Source organism: Strigops habroptila, chromosome 4 (assembly GCF_004027225.2).
Source record: "Strigops habroptila isolate Jane chromosome 4, bStrHab1.2.pri, whole genome shotgun sequence".
Classification (NCBI taxonomy): domain Eukaryota; kingdom Metazoa; phylum Chordata; class Aves; order Psittaciformes; family Psittacidae; genus Strigops; species Strigops habroptila.
In genome coordinates, this window is record NC_046358.1 from 56,562,447 (window position 1) to 56,580,036 (window position 17,590).

General features: G+C 35.6%; 1 protein-coding gene across 5 annotated transcripts in view; it reads right to left on the reverse strand.

The window, feature by feature from the left end:
- Window positions 1-17,590, reverse strand: part of SBF2 (SET binding factor 2) — a 305,339-nt gene that overhangs the window by 190,577 nt on the left and 97,172 nt on the right. The gene's annotated exons all lie outside the window — the stretch shown is intronic.

Below are 17,590 nucleotides of genomic sequence, written 5' to 3' on the forward strand. Positions count from 1 at the left end.
TCAAGAGATGAACATGGAATCTTCTTCTTGGGAATGTGATACTCTAAGTATTTTCAGGAAAACTTATTTTCTTAATATCACACAGTAGCCATAACTAACTTTTGAAAACAATACAATTACCCATCAGGGGAAAAAAAGAAGTCTTGCCCAAGTTAAGGAAAGTAAAAGTGTGCATAAACTCCAACAAGTTAAATGGAAAACTACCAATAAAAATAATCCAGAAATTTGGTGGAGGAGCTTGCTAAGGAATAAAAATTACTACTAAAATGTGTTTCAAAATGTAAGAGAAGTAAAAGCTTGAACAACTCCTGGCAATAATGGATAAAATAAGGACAAAGGTAAAATGATCACTCAGAGAAGAGTAATCAAGAGCTCAAAAAAAAAAAAAAAAAACCCCACAAAACAAAACAAAAAAAATAAATTACAAACCCAAAAGATCAACCACAGTAGAATTCTCTACATTATTGTATTATTGTTCCCTAGAGAGAGATGCCTGGGGAAGTTCCTAGAAAAAACTGTATTTTGGAGGGGAAAATATAAAAGATTACAGAAACTGAAAATGAAAGTATCAAACCACCAGGAAGAGACCATATTATTGCAAGAGTTCATGTAAACAAAATATAAAAGTAGAGACCTATAAACTGTGATTTTCACTTTCTTTCCCTAGAGACAATAGTGGGTTCCTGGAAGGTGGGTAAATGTTTCATCTGTTTTTAAAGAGCACTTTATCCAGAATTTCAATTTATCCAGAATTTAAAGAGCACTTTATCCAGAATATTTGCTCTACATGTATCAAACGTGCAGAAAATGTCAAGTTATAGGACCAGTAACCCTACAAATAAATAAATTATGTTGGAAAAGAATCAGAAAGGCTTCTCTACAGGCAGATCATACGTAATCCATCTATTAACAGTTCTTCAACAAAAGCAAATGGATGTACTCAGTACAATACAGCTCACCTTTCAAAAAAACAACCCAAAACTTTTAGCAAGAACATTCACCAAAAAAAAAATAAATCTCTTATTAACTAATTTGTCATATAGGATAACAGTTCTCTTCTGGACTAATAACCAATTTTAAAAGTGGGAATAAATGGCTAGTTTTTTGCAATGGAGGCAGATTAGAAACAATATTCGCAAAGATCTCTGCTTGGATCTGTTCATGTCTTGTAGGGGCTCACTGATTTCGGGTTTTCTGTTTTGTTTTCTACAGACGATTTCTGAACATATCAAAGAAGTTCAACAGTGAATTGGTCAAGTTTACGGAATATCAAGTATTTGGAACAGTCAGTGCTAAAGTCTTTTGTAATAGTACATGAAAAGATCTCACAATACCAAGTAATTCCTAGCTGAGAAGAGGAAACTAACGCACATAAGAAGAAAAAAATAATCCTTAAGATGCATATAGAGTAGCAGACTACATTGTTACCACTCAGGAAACAGAACCTGAAATGTGTTTCTCTTTAATGTGTAGTAACCATAGAAGAAAAAATTCAAATACTCAAAATTATCAGGAAAGGAAGTGGGAGGTACACACATACTGTGAAGACTTGCCATTTTGGTCCCTGCTGATCAAAAAAGATACATTTGAACTAAAAGTCACAGACAAAGATAACAGAATGCAGAGGCTTGGAAGAGCTTCTGTGCAAGGAAAGATCGCATCAGAGGGGTTTCTCCATCTTGGATGAAATGTGCTCTAGAACAGGAACAGAAATGACATCTACATAATTACAAACAGAATCAGTAATATAACCACAGAATAATTAATTATTTCTCATGAAAATTAAATAGAGAGCATTATATAAAAGGATGATGTGTTGGTATAAAACATATGGAAGTCCTTCACAAAACACAGTGAAACTGAAGAACACATTGCCATCAACTATTATGATGGACAAAAGAATAATGGGCTTAAAAACTTTCAGGCAGACAAATGGGGGAGAAGCTCCTGAGAAACTAACATACATGTTGGCCCAAATGTATCCTATCACTGTGGAAGCCTCTTAAGCCTGGAATAGCGTGTGCCAGTCTATGAAAAGAAGCAACAGTATGTCATCTCATGATATCTTACGCTCTTTCCAAAACTATTCAGCACCAATTCCTGTTGGATTCTGGACAATAAGCTTGATCAACTTTTATTCTGAGCTTGGGTATCATTATTTGTATTAATGGCCTCAGGATGCCAAGACTTGGTTTTCAGCATCTTCCCATAAACCTTACATGACCATGCAAAGTGGCTCAACTATCAATAGCGTAACATTTCCAGTTGTAGCAGAATTAATAGATCTAAGTCTATTTATCTGTTACTCTGCTAACATTAATGTTTAAAACATAGCCTTCCAAACCACATAGGGTTCCCATAGCAGTAAAGCAGATACTTTAGGGAAGTGGAAGGTAACACATACAGAATAATAAGAATAAAACCTTGCAAAATTACACAGTTGGCTTTTTGCCACTAGGTTGAAATTTAAACAGCAAGTTGTCCTAAGGATCTCAGTAGAATGCATACATCTTAGCTGCACCCTCTCCCTTACTGGGGTCTGAAATATATAAGTTTGAAAATCTTGTTTATGCCTTTCTAGACTGAAGCTTAAGTTAGTTAGTTTGCTTTCTCCTCTCTCTCTGGATCAGCACTGGCAGAGAGAACAGCCTCATCCTCCCAACACAAAAACCTGAAGAAGGGGGTAACTCATATAAAAACAAAATGCTAGATGACTCAGGACCACTCCATTCTTACTTCATTCAGTGCAAGACATAAAATACTGTGAAACCAAAGTTGTAAAGCTATGTTCTTTTCTGTCACACTTAAAATTGATAATCTGAAGAGACAAGAGTCATTAAGTTTATTTCTTTGAACACACTTCAGAAACCACCACTAAATTCAAACCCTAATTTAATTAAGGTTTCCACTGTAGTATTGCTTTTGCAACCCACAAGTAAGCTATCATCCATAATAGGTAAAATAATGTACATAGATATGCTGTTACCTAACTCATCATGGTAAACGAATACTTTAAAAGGAAAGCTTATAAGCACTATCATATTTAAGACATAAGACATAAAAGGGTGTGCATATGCCGTAATAATGACACACCTTAATAATACAAGAAGTATGTCATTATTATCCCATACTACACACCCTTAAATGCTTCAGTATAGATCACATCTATGTATTTAACAAATGCAATTAGGACACTTAGAAAAGAAGCCTAATTAGTGGCTGATAACCTCAAAACGTTTCATTAAAAAAAAAAAAAACAACAACAAAAAAAACCACCACCAAAAGACCCACTATATAAAACATGCCACCAAATATTCCATGTAATATAACCAAATTATACCAAATAAAACTATTTCTAACCATTTTTTTCATCATCATCAAATTACAAATACAAACTGATAAAAAATACTTGCATCAACAGGTGCACTCATAGTTCCTACAAAAACAGGTTAAAAAAGGAAGAAGAGCCATTGAAAAGGATCTCTGTTTTATGGAATTTTGAAATGTTCTTGCAATCTTAATGGTGAGCCTGGAAAGGCAAGGTGCAGCTAAAACCTTTAAAGAGGCTTTTAGGGTTTTTTTGAAAACTGCTTCTGCCTTTCCATTTTAACAACCCAAGAAATGGTCTAGTAAAATCGATCAAGTTCAGTTATTTCTATTAACTCACAATCTGAACTCAGGGACTGAGGAGTTCAGTGGTTTTAGCTGAACTCTTCCACAACAACACTATACTACTTGCAATCTAAAGCCAAAGTCAGCATAGAAATCTGACACTTGCTTAGATTTTCCTTATTTATCTCATTGTTCACCTTGGAAGTAAACTGAAACATTTTGGAAAATATATTACTGAACACTTCATACTATCTACTTAGCCTTTGCCATGCAAAATACAAACAAAATCATGTTTGTGGCAGCCAGAATAAACAAAATTCAACACAAAATTCAATGCCTTCATCTTAAAACCAACTGAAATGTATTTAAATATTTATTAACTGCATATGAGTCCACAAGATTTATTACCGCAATACACTTTCTCAGGCATATTCAAAATAACTCAACTACTTACTTTCTTCAGCTGAGGCATACTATTACAAAAAACTAACATCAACAATCTTTCAAGCCTGATCAAACTTGACAAAATGATTGTTACTGAATGGATTTCCACTCATTTAACATCTCTCTGGTTATATAAATTGGAAACAAGTTTCCGAATTCATGTGAAGTTTTCACAATTGTATTACCCAAGAACAAAGAAAATTGTAGATATTCCTTTATTACAATATTCCCCAACAGTTTTCCAACTACACAGTTGGAAGTGCTGCTAATCTTTCAGATGAAAGACATTCAGACATGAAATGACCAAAACACATCCCTTTAAGTAATAGTATTGATCAAAGTGAAACAAGAAACAGATCTTGAATTTCGAAATAGAAAACTTTGAAAACATGCTTACATAAATGATTCAGCCATAACCAAAAACAGTAAGTGATTTTCCAAGCAATTTTTGTTCCTCAGTACAAATATGATAACTCACTGTGGATACTGTAAAGCCCCTCATACAGAAGTTGCTGCTGCTCTAAATTGGGGTGGGGAGGTTGGGGGAAGAATGTACTCTCCACCCGCTTTTCAAGAGGTCTTGCCAATTCCTCTGTTATTTGGGAAAAGGAGATCAAATTCAATATATAAGACATGAAACAGATACGAAAATGGTCCAACAACAAACCTTAAAAATTGCAAATGCCAACAGGTCTCTACAAGTATATTACTGTGCCAGAACGAGGAAAATCATTGTGAAATAAGCTTTTCTGGTATGCAGTTATAGAGAATAATCATGAGGTGATGCCGAGAACTAGACAAATCTGGTATTCGAAGAATGTTAAAAACACTGAGGTCACAAATGCACACTGTAACTTTAGTACCCACTTCTTATCCCACTATTTTGATATTAAATCTAATTCAGTCTTCATTCTAAGCTTATAAGCCATGATTTTAATGAACATCTCTCTTGTCCACATGCTATAACACATGTGGAAAAAGAAACAATACAGTTAAAAATGAAGTGAGCTTGGTTTTGTGTATGCCATTTACAGAAAGGGAGTATTGGTTTTAAAATACTATATTATAACGCACACTTTCCAGTAAATTACAAAAGCAGATATTCTCTCTTGAACCAAAATTGTGAATTTAGTGGTGTTTTTTAGAATAAAAGAATGTTTCCCTGCACTCTTAGGTAAGCCTAAGATAAAGCACCAAAATCATAATTGTATTGGGCATTTTTAACACGAAAGCCTATTTGCTTGACGATAGCACAGTGCAATATAATGCATCAATCTACACAAAGTAATTACATAATGTGCCATTTGATACACACACTAGAATTAATTTTGATTGAACTGCCTTTACTTAAGTAAGAGCTAAAACTTCAAGATCAAAAGACATGAGACAGGGGGTGGGAACAGAAAATTAAAGCCAGTTCTTCTATTAAATTCCTCACAATTTATTGCAGAACAACAGGAATATTTGCAGCTCAGTAAAACAGCAGATCATTTTATTTGGGGGTACAGGGTGCTATTACACATTATTTATTACATTAAAATTGCTGTATTCCTAATTTTACACATATACTGGTTGCTTTAGTTGAAGTAACTTGGCAGAGATTCAAGTCAGAATACATATAAAATCATAGAATGGTCTGGGTTGGAAAGGACCTTAAGATCATGTAGTTCCAACACCCTGCCATGGGTAGGGACACCTTCCACCAGACCAGCTTGCTCAAGGCCCCGTCCAATGTGGCCTAGAACACTTCTAGGGATGGGGCAGCCACAACTTCTTTGGGCAGCCTGTTCCAGTGTCTCACCACTCGCACACTAAAGAATTCCTACCTAATATCCAACTAAATCTCCCCTGTTGACGTTTGAACCCATTACCCCTTGTCCTATCACTGCAGATGCAGAGCGCCTCTCTGGCATCCAGTATATACTTTCAAGAACAAAGACATCTTTTACTTGAAGATAACTGAAAACCTCGTCAGTATCTGAGTGTGGTCTGGTTTTTGTTATCTTCTTTTGCTGACATAAATAAAAGATGGTTTCTCATAAAGGTTAAGGAACCATACAGTGCAAGGAAAAGAGGAGCAACTAGTTTGGGGATACCTTTATGACAAAGTCTTGATGGAAAAGTTTCTTTAAAAACATCAGTAGTACCTTAGCTTATGCTCTTAATATGTGGGGAGGGGTAGGAAAGGGTGTGTTTGGGATAGAGGGGTTTTTGTTTGTTTGTTGGGGAGGTGGGGGTGGTTGGCTGACTTTTTTTCCTTGAACTCAACTTGCATTAAAACCTGCAAGATTTGAGCTATCCAGTCAGGGAAGCCGTTGAGAGTAAGCTCCCAAAGCCATTCAAAAGAAGATTTGGGTATCAGTGTTCTTCCTCTTTGCCTAGGTTCACTCTGCAGCTCAGACTTTGTGAGTTGTAGGCTGAGAACTACAAGCTGTAAAAGGATCATCATACAAGTAGCATTTACCACAACTAAAGACTGAACTGCCTTATCTCCAAATCTGTGAAAGTTGGAGCTTCAGAGAGCCATACTAGAGACAAGTTCAACTGCTTAATTTATTACTCTAGTGCTGATATAGAAATAAAATTCCTTTTCAGTTTATCCTGGTATCCATTACGGCTAAGTAAAAGCACCTGTTCAAGTGATCCTTTCACAGCATGTCCTTGAAAAACATAAAGACACTGCAACTAAACATACCTGAGAGAGATTTCTGTCAGCAAAATTAAATAAGATTGTAACACTTCATGGATCAGACTGCAGCATTAACACACTCATCTTACAAATCTGCCACTTCTAAAGGTTTTGGCCTGCATCAGTTTCTTTCTGACATTGATAGAGCAATGAAGACAGAGAAAGCAGAGAAAGATTTGCTAGGACAAGACCGGGTAAACTGCTGGCAAAATTATTGATTCCACAATATTGGTTCCATACTCAGAATTCATTTTAAGCTTATGACAGATCCCAATTCAGGAGAATTTCCATACAAAGACAAAAATCCTTCATCAGTGAATAGCCTTAAAATACACACTTAAAAAATAGATCTGAATCCATCTATATTTTTCTTCTTCCTCTTAATACAAATTGTATTTTGCATATAAAAGTATATTATTTATTTACTCTTACTTTCCTATGATCAAAAGCAAGCTCCATAAAATTACTATTTGTTAACTTTTACTTAAAATAAGGAGGTTTCTTCACTAAAATTCTCATCATCATTTACCAAATCCTTACTAAAATCAGGATATCAAAACCATACCAGAAGTTACTATAGACCATATTATTAAAGAAAAATACAGGAGGAAGAGGGCCATCTAAATAGCCTAGCTCCCTTTCATATCTTCTAACCTGCAAGTTCATTCATAAACTTTTCCTCTACCGATCTACAAATACCAGGTTTTGTATAAGAGAAAACAATATGCTATATGTTATCACGAAACAGACAAGAGTCTAAAAAGTCTGTACAATAAAAGCTGAAAGATCTGAAAGCGGTTTTGCCAATTCCACGCAATCAGTCAAAAGACAGCAGCAACATGCCATACTGAAACAATATTAAGTAGTCTGCTTTATAAACAAACAAACTAACCCCCCAATCTCAGGATTTATAAATTCAGCTCCTTTTCATACTTAAGTTAGTGATGGTGCTTGAGGCCAACAAGCTGCTTTGACAAAAACTGGAAATAAGCCTCCAGGTCCCTCCCCTAGGACTCTGCATGGCACAGTCAGACACTGAAGCACAGTCAGCCAGCCACTTTCTCCCCAGGCTTGTGTGGGTTTCTGTTTCAGGTATATGTTTAGAGCACACAGGCGCTCTGCCCTGTAAAGTGTCCAGAAAGGAAAACCAGGAATTATATGAATTGGAAACAGCAAAATGTCTCTGCACTGATTTTTCTGTATGGCTTCTAGTTGGATAATACAAGGGCTGGTGCAATGAGCTGCTGCACACAATATGCAGAATTGTGAAGGGTTATCTTACTAGAGTTTTTTTTAAATTTTTCTTTGTTATTCTGAATAAACACTTCTACTGTATAAAGACATCACAAAAGTCTTCAAGTTTAAGAAGTCAGGCTTTAAAACTGCTGAGATAATTTAAGCCAGCTGAAGAAACCTGCATCCAACAGAACAAAATTTACAAAGAGTGCAAATCACCAAGCTGGTCAAACTGGGGAGGTGGGGGAATATCATGATCTCCAAATACTACTGATTGGAAATTCTTAGCACGAAAAGTACCAGCTTTAACAAAAGACAAACCATTAACAAATCTGTTCAGACAAATGTACAATAGCCTTTATTTTCCATTAGCCTGTTTTCTTGAACTATTAGAAAACATTCCAAACTGATTTATAGTCATAGGAATCAACTTCACAGATAAATTATTTCTGGATTCCCAGAACATTCAATGACCCAGTTCAAATTTCACAATCTTGTATTCAGCCCAATAGACTGTGTTTGATTAGATGCACATCATCTGCCTTTCTGCTCCTTCACACAACCCTAGAAAGGGTAGCTCTGTGACAACTGGATATATAGTTATAAATTCAATAGACAACAGTCTTGCTTTCTGGCTTTCTCCAAAACCATACAAATTCTCAGCTCCCCGCACAAACACACAGAAAAAACAAACCAACCGCCACCACTCCCCTCCCCAAAACTTCAGTCAAAAAATTACCTAAATTACAGCATTTCAAACATAAAAAAAAGCTCCAGTTTCTTACAGAAGGCTGACAAAAAGTCAGCTGTAATAATAAAGTGAAACAAAACATGGGAATTTTAAACAATAAATTGGTAAGTGGTTCTGTGGTACTTCAATGCCTTCCTGGATCTACATTTGTCCAAGTTTAATTTTCTTTCTTCGTCTCTGGTAGTTACAGGAACCTGATTCAACAGTGACATAAAGAACTCTTAAGAAAAAGCTTGCTGTAGTTAACAACAAGGACAAACACCTGACAATCATACTTAAAGACAAGATCTCATCTCTCGTGGAAATCCACACAGATTTCTTCATTCATCACCATTCCGGTGTCTCAGTTTGGTATCTTCCCAATGAGTTACTACCATCTCCCTCTGCAGAGAGGCAAACAAGCACACAGATGGAGAGCCAAACCATTAGCTTTTCAGATTAATAAATCTAAAAAGAACCTCAGGAGACTATCCAAGCTATTCCCCTTTTTATGCCATACTGTTAGCCTCACACAAGTCATTCCTCATAAGTACCTAACGTTAAAAACAAATAACACTGTGCAAAAATTTCATTCTAAGCAGTGTGAGCTCCATCTATTTAAATGTTTCTTACTGTTTACACCCAACCTTTTTTGCTAGAGAATCCATTCACCATTACTCTCCTTACTCTCAAAGGACAAGGAGAACAGTTTATTCCTTTTATTTATCTGAAGTCTTCTCAGGTCTAATCTCTGGCCATCTCAGGATAGTGTTTACCTTTATTCAAAAGCTCAACTTCATAGCTCAAGATGCACAACACTTGTTTGCCACAGCACAGGACAGAGAAATGCTTACACCTGTATAGTACTCATTTAGACAAGGACAGTCCACTGCACGTGGCACAACTGGAAAACAGTAGTTTTGTATAAGAGATATGGATTTTATACTGCACTTAAATACATCTCTCTTCCTTTCTGTATATTTGGCACAATATCAAAACAGTGCTGTAAACTCAGAAGGTACAGCACTTACAGTATTTTAACTGGCTTATAAGTATACATTGGTCTGTGTCTTTCAGGACAAATTTCTCTTTTGTTGCTTGCATTCCAAACTTGTATAATTTGTCTTCATGTAGAATTATTCTGAAATACTTTTCAATGATTTTTTTCAATTTCAATGAGTAGCCCAAAGTGGAATAGGTCACTTAGAGTAAAGAACCTATTCTGACGTTAAGAACATATTCAGCTATTCAAAACCACACAGCACTTTAAGGTCACATATTGCATTCATCTAAGTTAACTTCCAAGTATAAACAAACATTTTTGGAAAAAGACAAAGCACATCCATAACCAGGCTATTCTATAAAGTGTTCAAGGAAAATAAAGCTGAGAAGAACTTAAAAAAGAAAAATTTTCCCAGAATTTATTCTCTCAAAAAATTAAATATAATAGGATACCTGCTCTTCAGTTTTGGTTTCTGGAGATACAGCCCATTTTCATATCGAGCGAATTTACTCCAGACTATTTCTTAGTTCCTCTAAATAAGCATGAAAAATATTCACAAATGTTTATGTGTTCACACTGAGCACATACAGGTAATAGGATAAACTGATAAGGAAAGAATTCTTACTGAAAGATACTAGTCACAAAACCATTTATTCCCAAGCTATTATACACATTAGTCTTGTCCTCTATGAAACTGAAGAGCAAAGAATGCTTCATAACCCTGCAGACTCTCAAATCTCGGAGAAGCATAGTGGGAGAAAAAAAACCACCACACGTGTGTAAGAATCCTAGTCTGGCTGGACACAGGCAGACAGGGCTGTTAAGGGCAAAATCAAAACAGATCATTCTCAAATACCCACAAGAGAGGGACCTCAAAGAGTAAGAATGATGATACTGATACATTTCCATCACTGTAACACTATTTAAATGAAACACAGTCATATTTGCATTGCTACGTTCAGTGAGTACCTCCATTATCTCCATCCTTATATATATGCCTTTTTTTTTTTTTTTTAAAAGGAACATCAGAAAACATTTAATATTCAATATTTCAGGACCTTCAGGAAAAGCAGGGTCTCCAGGAGACCTCTCACAGATGAGTCTATTAGTTATAAACTGAGAATACCAAGATACAGAGTTTTGTAAATGTTACAACACATGACTTAACTGTAGGTCTCAATCTCCTCTGCTTGACCATTATGCAAAACCCCACAAGCAGAAACTTACAGAAATGCCCATGTTGCAGTCTTTTCTCTAATTTTTAAAGAGGATGAGAAAAAAACTTATGGACAGTTATACAGATACTCATACAGGTACTGAATCACACACAAAGCTTAAGTGGAAAAGACCATCTTATGCAGCAAAGTATTATTTATGGGGATGACAGATACCAAGAATACAGAAAACTGACCCAAATCATGCTACGATTCTACAAACATCTGCACTTCTTAAGAAAGCTTTTTAAAATGGTTTTCTCTTCCAGCAGATTTTAAAAGAATTTAACTTAAAATATCAGGCGGAGGGAAGGAGCAGGAACACCTTCTTAGTTTCAAAAAAGGTTGCACTTCAATACACTCTATTTTGAATAATCTCCATGGAAAGAAGTTGAAGCTCCAAAAGGTGCCACTTCAATATTTTACCATTTTTACTAAAAATGTTGAGTGTATTATAAATTGTTCTGGTTTTTTTCCCCAGTTATAAACAAAACAAACAAAATGGATAAAACATACTAATCGCACACTTTCACAGTATTTAGTCAAGTAAGACCACGTTTTGCTACACAAGGACTACTTGCAAGTCCTTAGGTTTCAATATCAAATTATTTTACCCCACTAGTCTACAAAATCCAGGAGCTAAAATCCACTCAGTAAACGCACTGGGATTCTAAAACCAAAATGTAACTATTTTACAGCACAGCAGAAACATGACTGTAAAACACACCACATTTATGGCACTCTAAGATTTCCACTGGAGGCTAATATAGACAAGTTAAAGGAATATAAACTGAGTCCATAAGAACTCCAATAAAAAAAGTTAGCCATACTTTTGCTATCATCTGTTTTCTACTAACTGCTGAAACCACCTGTACTGCAGCAAAATGAGAATGAAAGAATAAACTTTCATTGAGTTCTGTAATGCAATTGTTCATTAAATAATTACATATGTAATGATTCTTGAGAGAGATTCTTGAGGGGAAGGAGTAAAAAAAAAAAAACAAACAACAACCAACCACAAAAACCAAAATCTCTGCAGCTAACCATGTGCACATCAAAAGTTAAATGGATGCTGTAGACAACCCTTTATTCAGGTCCTTAAAAGCACTAATGTTGCAGAAAAATTGACTTACAGATCAGCTAGCTAAGACTAAGGCATTTAAAGATTAACCCTCTTAAAACTTTAATCACTTCAGGCCTTAACTGGCTAAGCTGCAACCCAGTTTGTCTCTTACATTCTATTTAAAATAACAAGTAAAATGTTCAAACACCAGATTTGTTCCCTAGAAAAGTTGCCTCACACCAAAGTGGTAAAACAAAAATAACATTAAATGATTAGCACTTGAATTTTAAAGGTATTATTTTGACAGCATGCATAATGATTTCGAGATCTTGCATTAGGAATCTCCAGAAGTTTAGGAGTTCACTACTTGAAAATCTGGCTTACTGTAAACTGCCTTTAGTTGAGTGACATAAATTCTGGTTTTCAATGCAACTCTGAAGACATTTGTTGGGTTTCGATGAGGGGGTTTCAATAGCTTTCTTCTTCCCAGCCCAGCTGTGAAGCTCCAACAGTGGCGTACATTCACTTAAGATCTCAGATGTATACCTGTCACTTATATTTGTTATCATGAACTGGACAGTTCTGGACAAGACTACGAAGTTGTTTTTTGTCAAAAGACTGAGCTCTACTAAGTTAGTCAAAATACAGATATACTTTGAAAATACATAAACACCACTCATTAACCTCATTTGATTTCTTTTCATGTCTCAGATTAGTTGGAATTTGAGAGTTGAAGCCAGTATTTCATAAAAGACATACTTCATGTCTATTGAAGAGTTCATACCTGAGGCTGCTCAAAAGGTGCAGAAATGCTTAGGTCTACACCAAAGATAAGGTTCTACAGAAAGGTGTAATATGCTCATGCCAACACCACCAACTCCTCCTCCTCTAAAAGGAAGCAGACATCCTACCAGATATCAATTGGATACATCCAGCATTTCTTCTTAATATCATAACTCATGCAAGCTTGTATTAAATAACAGTTTTTACAATTTACATTTTATAATTTAAGTAATTATCTGGATAGCTGATTATCTCATCTAGAAATGTATGTTCATTTCTATACTTGCACACACTTGAAATGAAAATTACCAATTCATGACACTACTATTACCACCACTACCTGTTACTGTGAGTAGCAGGGAAGGAAATTTCCCAGTAACTGCACAAACACACTATATCTGGTTTAAACTCAAGACAATGTGAATTTTTCTAGGTATGACTTTCATTGGCCTAATTAGCATAAACCTCTCAACACTGAGTAATGCAGATGACACTCAGTTTAGCTAATTTAGCCCTGGGACAAAAATGAATATATAGTGTAACATTACATACCAAAGCTTCCTCCTTTGATGTGTAACTAATTATGATGTCTAGGAAAGGTATACAGCAGAATAAAAACTGGATTATAAATCAGAAAGCTAACTCATTCAACCAGCATAGTCTCTCAAACATTCTTTCTACACAGCGAGAATAAGAAGTTTGAGTATCCTAACTTTAAACTGCTCTATATGTCTCAGCTGATTTCAGAGGGTTATTTTTAAACTTAAGCCATATCTTGTAAAGCTGGAGTAATTTCTTTGAAACAGTCAGACTATGGACAAGGACACCCAAACATGTTCATTTAAAATATAATGGGGGGCAACTACCAGTTTGGCATCTTCTAACTGCATTCTTTTGAAAATCAACTACTTACATGCTTTTCTGAGCCAAAGATTTTATTAACTTTAAGAATGGGTATAAACCTCTCTCTACTTCTCAGAGTCAGCTTACTTCCATGAAACCCAAGGAAAGTCACACTTTGACTTGTATTTCTCGGTAAACTGCAGATGGAGTGCTATTTGTCAGTAAACTGAAGATGCTCAGATTCAAAGCTGAAATTATTAAAAATGTTTCCTACATTCCTCTTGAATAGCCCACAAAAGTTTCTAGCAAATTGAAGAGCATCTTGCTGCTTTTGAAGTAAGTCAGTTTGTATGATATACAATATTAACAAATATCATACCTTACTCTCAGTTATATCACACAATTCAACAAATGGTGTTTAAAAAAAAAGTATTAGGGCCTTTACTAGCTACTATAATTATCAATAATCCATTACAAAAAACTTCAGGTGTCTTTCACAGCAATTTGCAGGTGGCTCAAATAGCAAAGTTTCTGTATTCAGTTATAAACAGAACAAAGATCAAAGCTCTGAAGCCATGAAAGAAATGGCAAATGCAAGGAGTGTAAGATTAAGAAAAATCTCTCTTAGTCATTTGATGAGATGCAGACAAGTAGAAGCCCTAAGAAGATACACTGACCGAGACTTACTCACACCATCTTTCCCTCAAGAGAAACTCATGGCTTTGCTCACTTATCACTGACGACCAGAAGACATGCAATTTATTTACTGAGACAAATTAGAACATTTCCATAACATTTCATAAACTTTATTTCTGTTGAATTTTGGACAATGTATTTATTCCATAACTTACATGTTTGTTAAACAAGACCAGAACATAGCTAACATGCTACACACATCAAAATAGAAACAGTTTAATAGATTAAGCCTTTAATACAGAACATATATACACCAAATATAACACTCTCAGTAAAGTTCAAACTGCAATTACATTTTATAACAACCCAATTCTCTACATATTTGTGTCAAATTAACAAACCCACAAACATTATAAAGGCTAAAACTCAAAACTGAAATTGGGTCATTATCTTTACTAGATAAGATGTTCCCAAAATTATCGCCTTTCACTCAGCCAAGGTCCACTAAGCACAGTTTTTCCCATGCTAGCCTATTTTTCAGAACTGGGCTTAACAAAATGAAACACATTATTTACAGTGGTTTTATTATTTAATTAGAGATTACCTGCACAATTCCACCCTCTACATTATCGTAATTTATATCTCATAAAGCTGATCACACAAATTCAAGCCCAAAGAGGTAGGGGGCATGCAAGGTTCAGGAAAGAGAAAAGCCCTCCACAAAAGTCTCAGAGGATTTTGGTTTTGGCTGGGGCTTGGACTAATGGCATTTCTACAAGCTATGGAGATCACAAGGGGTCCAAACTGGCCCCCAAACTTTTCCATCTTAAAGGCTTGGAGGGTGGGCCTAGATATTTTCCACTATTTCCCACCACCACCACCCTTGTTTCATAAGATGCTATTAACAACATGAATGGGAAACACTATTAGATCATATCACCCATGAGATGCCAAAACAAATTATCTCATTAAACCTATATTATTTGGTACAAAAAAGGGTGGAGGGGGCCCAAGAGGCGTTATCTTCACTGATAATCAGCTGAAGATCTCCATGATTCATGGCAGAAGAACTAACTTTGAGAGAAGACAAGACTCAAAAAACAAATCTTCCTTCAATCCTATCGCTAGGCATGAAAAGCTTTGGCCTTTTTTTCCTTCAAGAAAACACAGTGGAGAGAGCCTAACCTGTTTTTCAGATACAAACCACAGGGTTTTTTTCCATTTCAGAGAAATAAAGATCCTTCACTCAAAGAAGAGGAATTACACTTGAAGAGGATGTTAACTTGAACTACTCATAGAACCAAGTGCTATTCATAACTATGTCTACCTTCAGTCTCACATAAGTTTGTCAACCACTCTATTTTTACTTTCTTTGTCCCTTTTTTCCCCCCAAGGTTTGCCTGCTTCCCTCTTAATGATACTAAAGCTGCCCTTAAGACAACAAACAGAAAACAGTAATACAGCTTTTATTCTTTCCTTTCCAAGAATTAATCTTGATTCATGTTACACTCATCCAAAACCTTGGGGGGAAAACAAAAAAAACCAAACATCCTCCTGACAAAATCTGATTTTTATAAGTGATTTACTTTAGTACTTCATATTTGCAATATTAAAGTCTTATTACCACATTTGGAAAGCAAATCAAAATTTGGCTAATTTTGCCAACTGGCTGAATACATGTCCTTAACTTTAAAGTCATCAGATTTCATTAAACTTGGAAACTTCAAAGTCTCAATGGCTTTGCCTAATAAGTCATTTGAGAACTGATACAGAAATGTTTTGTTCAATGAAGAAAGGTATTTCTTGTAGTGCTAACATCCTACAATTAAACATCAATGAGAAATAACATTTGAGTACAGATTATCACTTAGGAAGCTTCACTGCTTTAAGAGAAGCTGTGCTCATTTATTTCAATACAGCACTGGAAGTCAGACCCATTACTTTCTTTGAAACAGGTAAGAAAGACTCATATGACAAAATAAATTTTAGTATGATTCAAACTCTTGCAGTTGTTTAAGGCAAGATCAAACCACTTAGTTCAACCCCAAGAGAGAGGTTAAAAACAACCACCCCTAAGCCTTGGCATCAAAGCTTACTTCTCTTCTAATGAACTACAACTGTGTGTACTACATAAAAAAGCCACTTATCTGAACTCAGTCAGCAATCATCAGGCACATGCTGGCTAGGCATGTATTAAGTAGAGAACTACCAGCTAGAGCAAACAGCAATTGCTATACAGAATGGTATAATGTTGTAACAGTAGGAGAAACACTTCAGAGAAAGCAGGAGCTTCCATTGTTTCAGAACAGCACCACATTGCCAAATGTAGTATTATGCAAGTGTACCACAAGCACTGTAACTATTCATCACGTGTATCAGAAACAATGCTTACACCAGTAATTAATGTATGACATCCCCCCAAAACATAAGGCTTATGCTTGACTATGAAGAAATGAAAACCACACTGTTGAAGAAAACGAGCAACCAGTTGCGTACACCAGCACACAGTGAATAACATAAACCTCTGCTACACCAGAGAGCAAGCAGTAAACACCAAGATCCCTTCCCCTCTCTTTCACTGGAGAAGACAACACATGGCCAATGGCATGTTATGACTCAGCAAGTGAGCTGAACAGTGGTTAAAAGGTATCATACTGGTAAAAGCTTGCTATATTTGCTCTATCTGTGTGATAAATTCAGTGAAGAGTCAGTGTCTGTCCTCTGCAGTTGATTTTGTCCCATAGCACAAAGACTTCTATTGCAACATTTCCTACAGGCCATCTCTTTCTCCAGCTCATCCCGTCACAGAGGTTCCTAAGTTCCCAGCAGTAAGAGTTTCGCTCTGACTTCTCAGAAACCTGATTTGCAGAGTATGACCACAGTATTTCATTTCTCTACAGGATTTTTAGACCCATATGTTTAATAAATCAGTGATCCGGATGTGAGAGATACACCTTTTTGTTACACAATGTGAGTATGCATCTCAATATGACATCAAGGAAGTGAAAGAAGTGGCTTTTAGTGAATTTTCAGAGAGGGCATTTAAAATCACTGTACACTGGCCTTGTTCAGTTTACAGGTTTTGTAAGCTATCATGCCATCTGTCAAGGACAGAATACTAGGTAAAGACTGACCATTTTAATCAAGCCAGTTTATTGGGATATCATTTTTAATTCTCTTTAACATACAAATACATATTTGCATTTATTTGAACATGATAATAAAAAGTCATCTGCCATCTGAAGGATGCTTATAAGAACAGTCAATGATAAACTTACTGACACAAACAACATTTACTTTAAATACACTATTTCTAAATTTGCAGCACTTTTTCTGT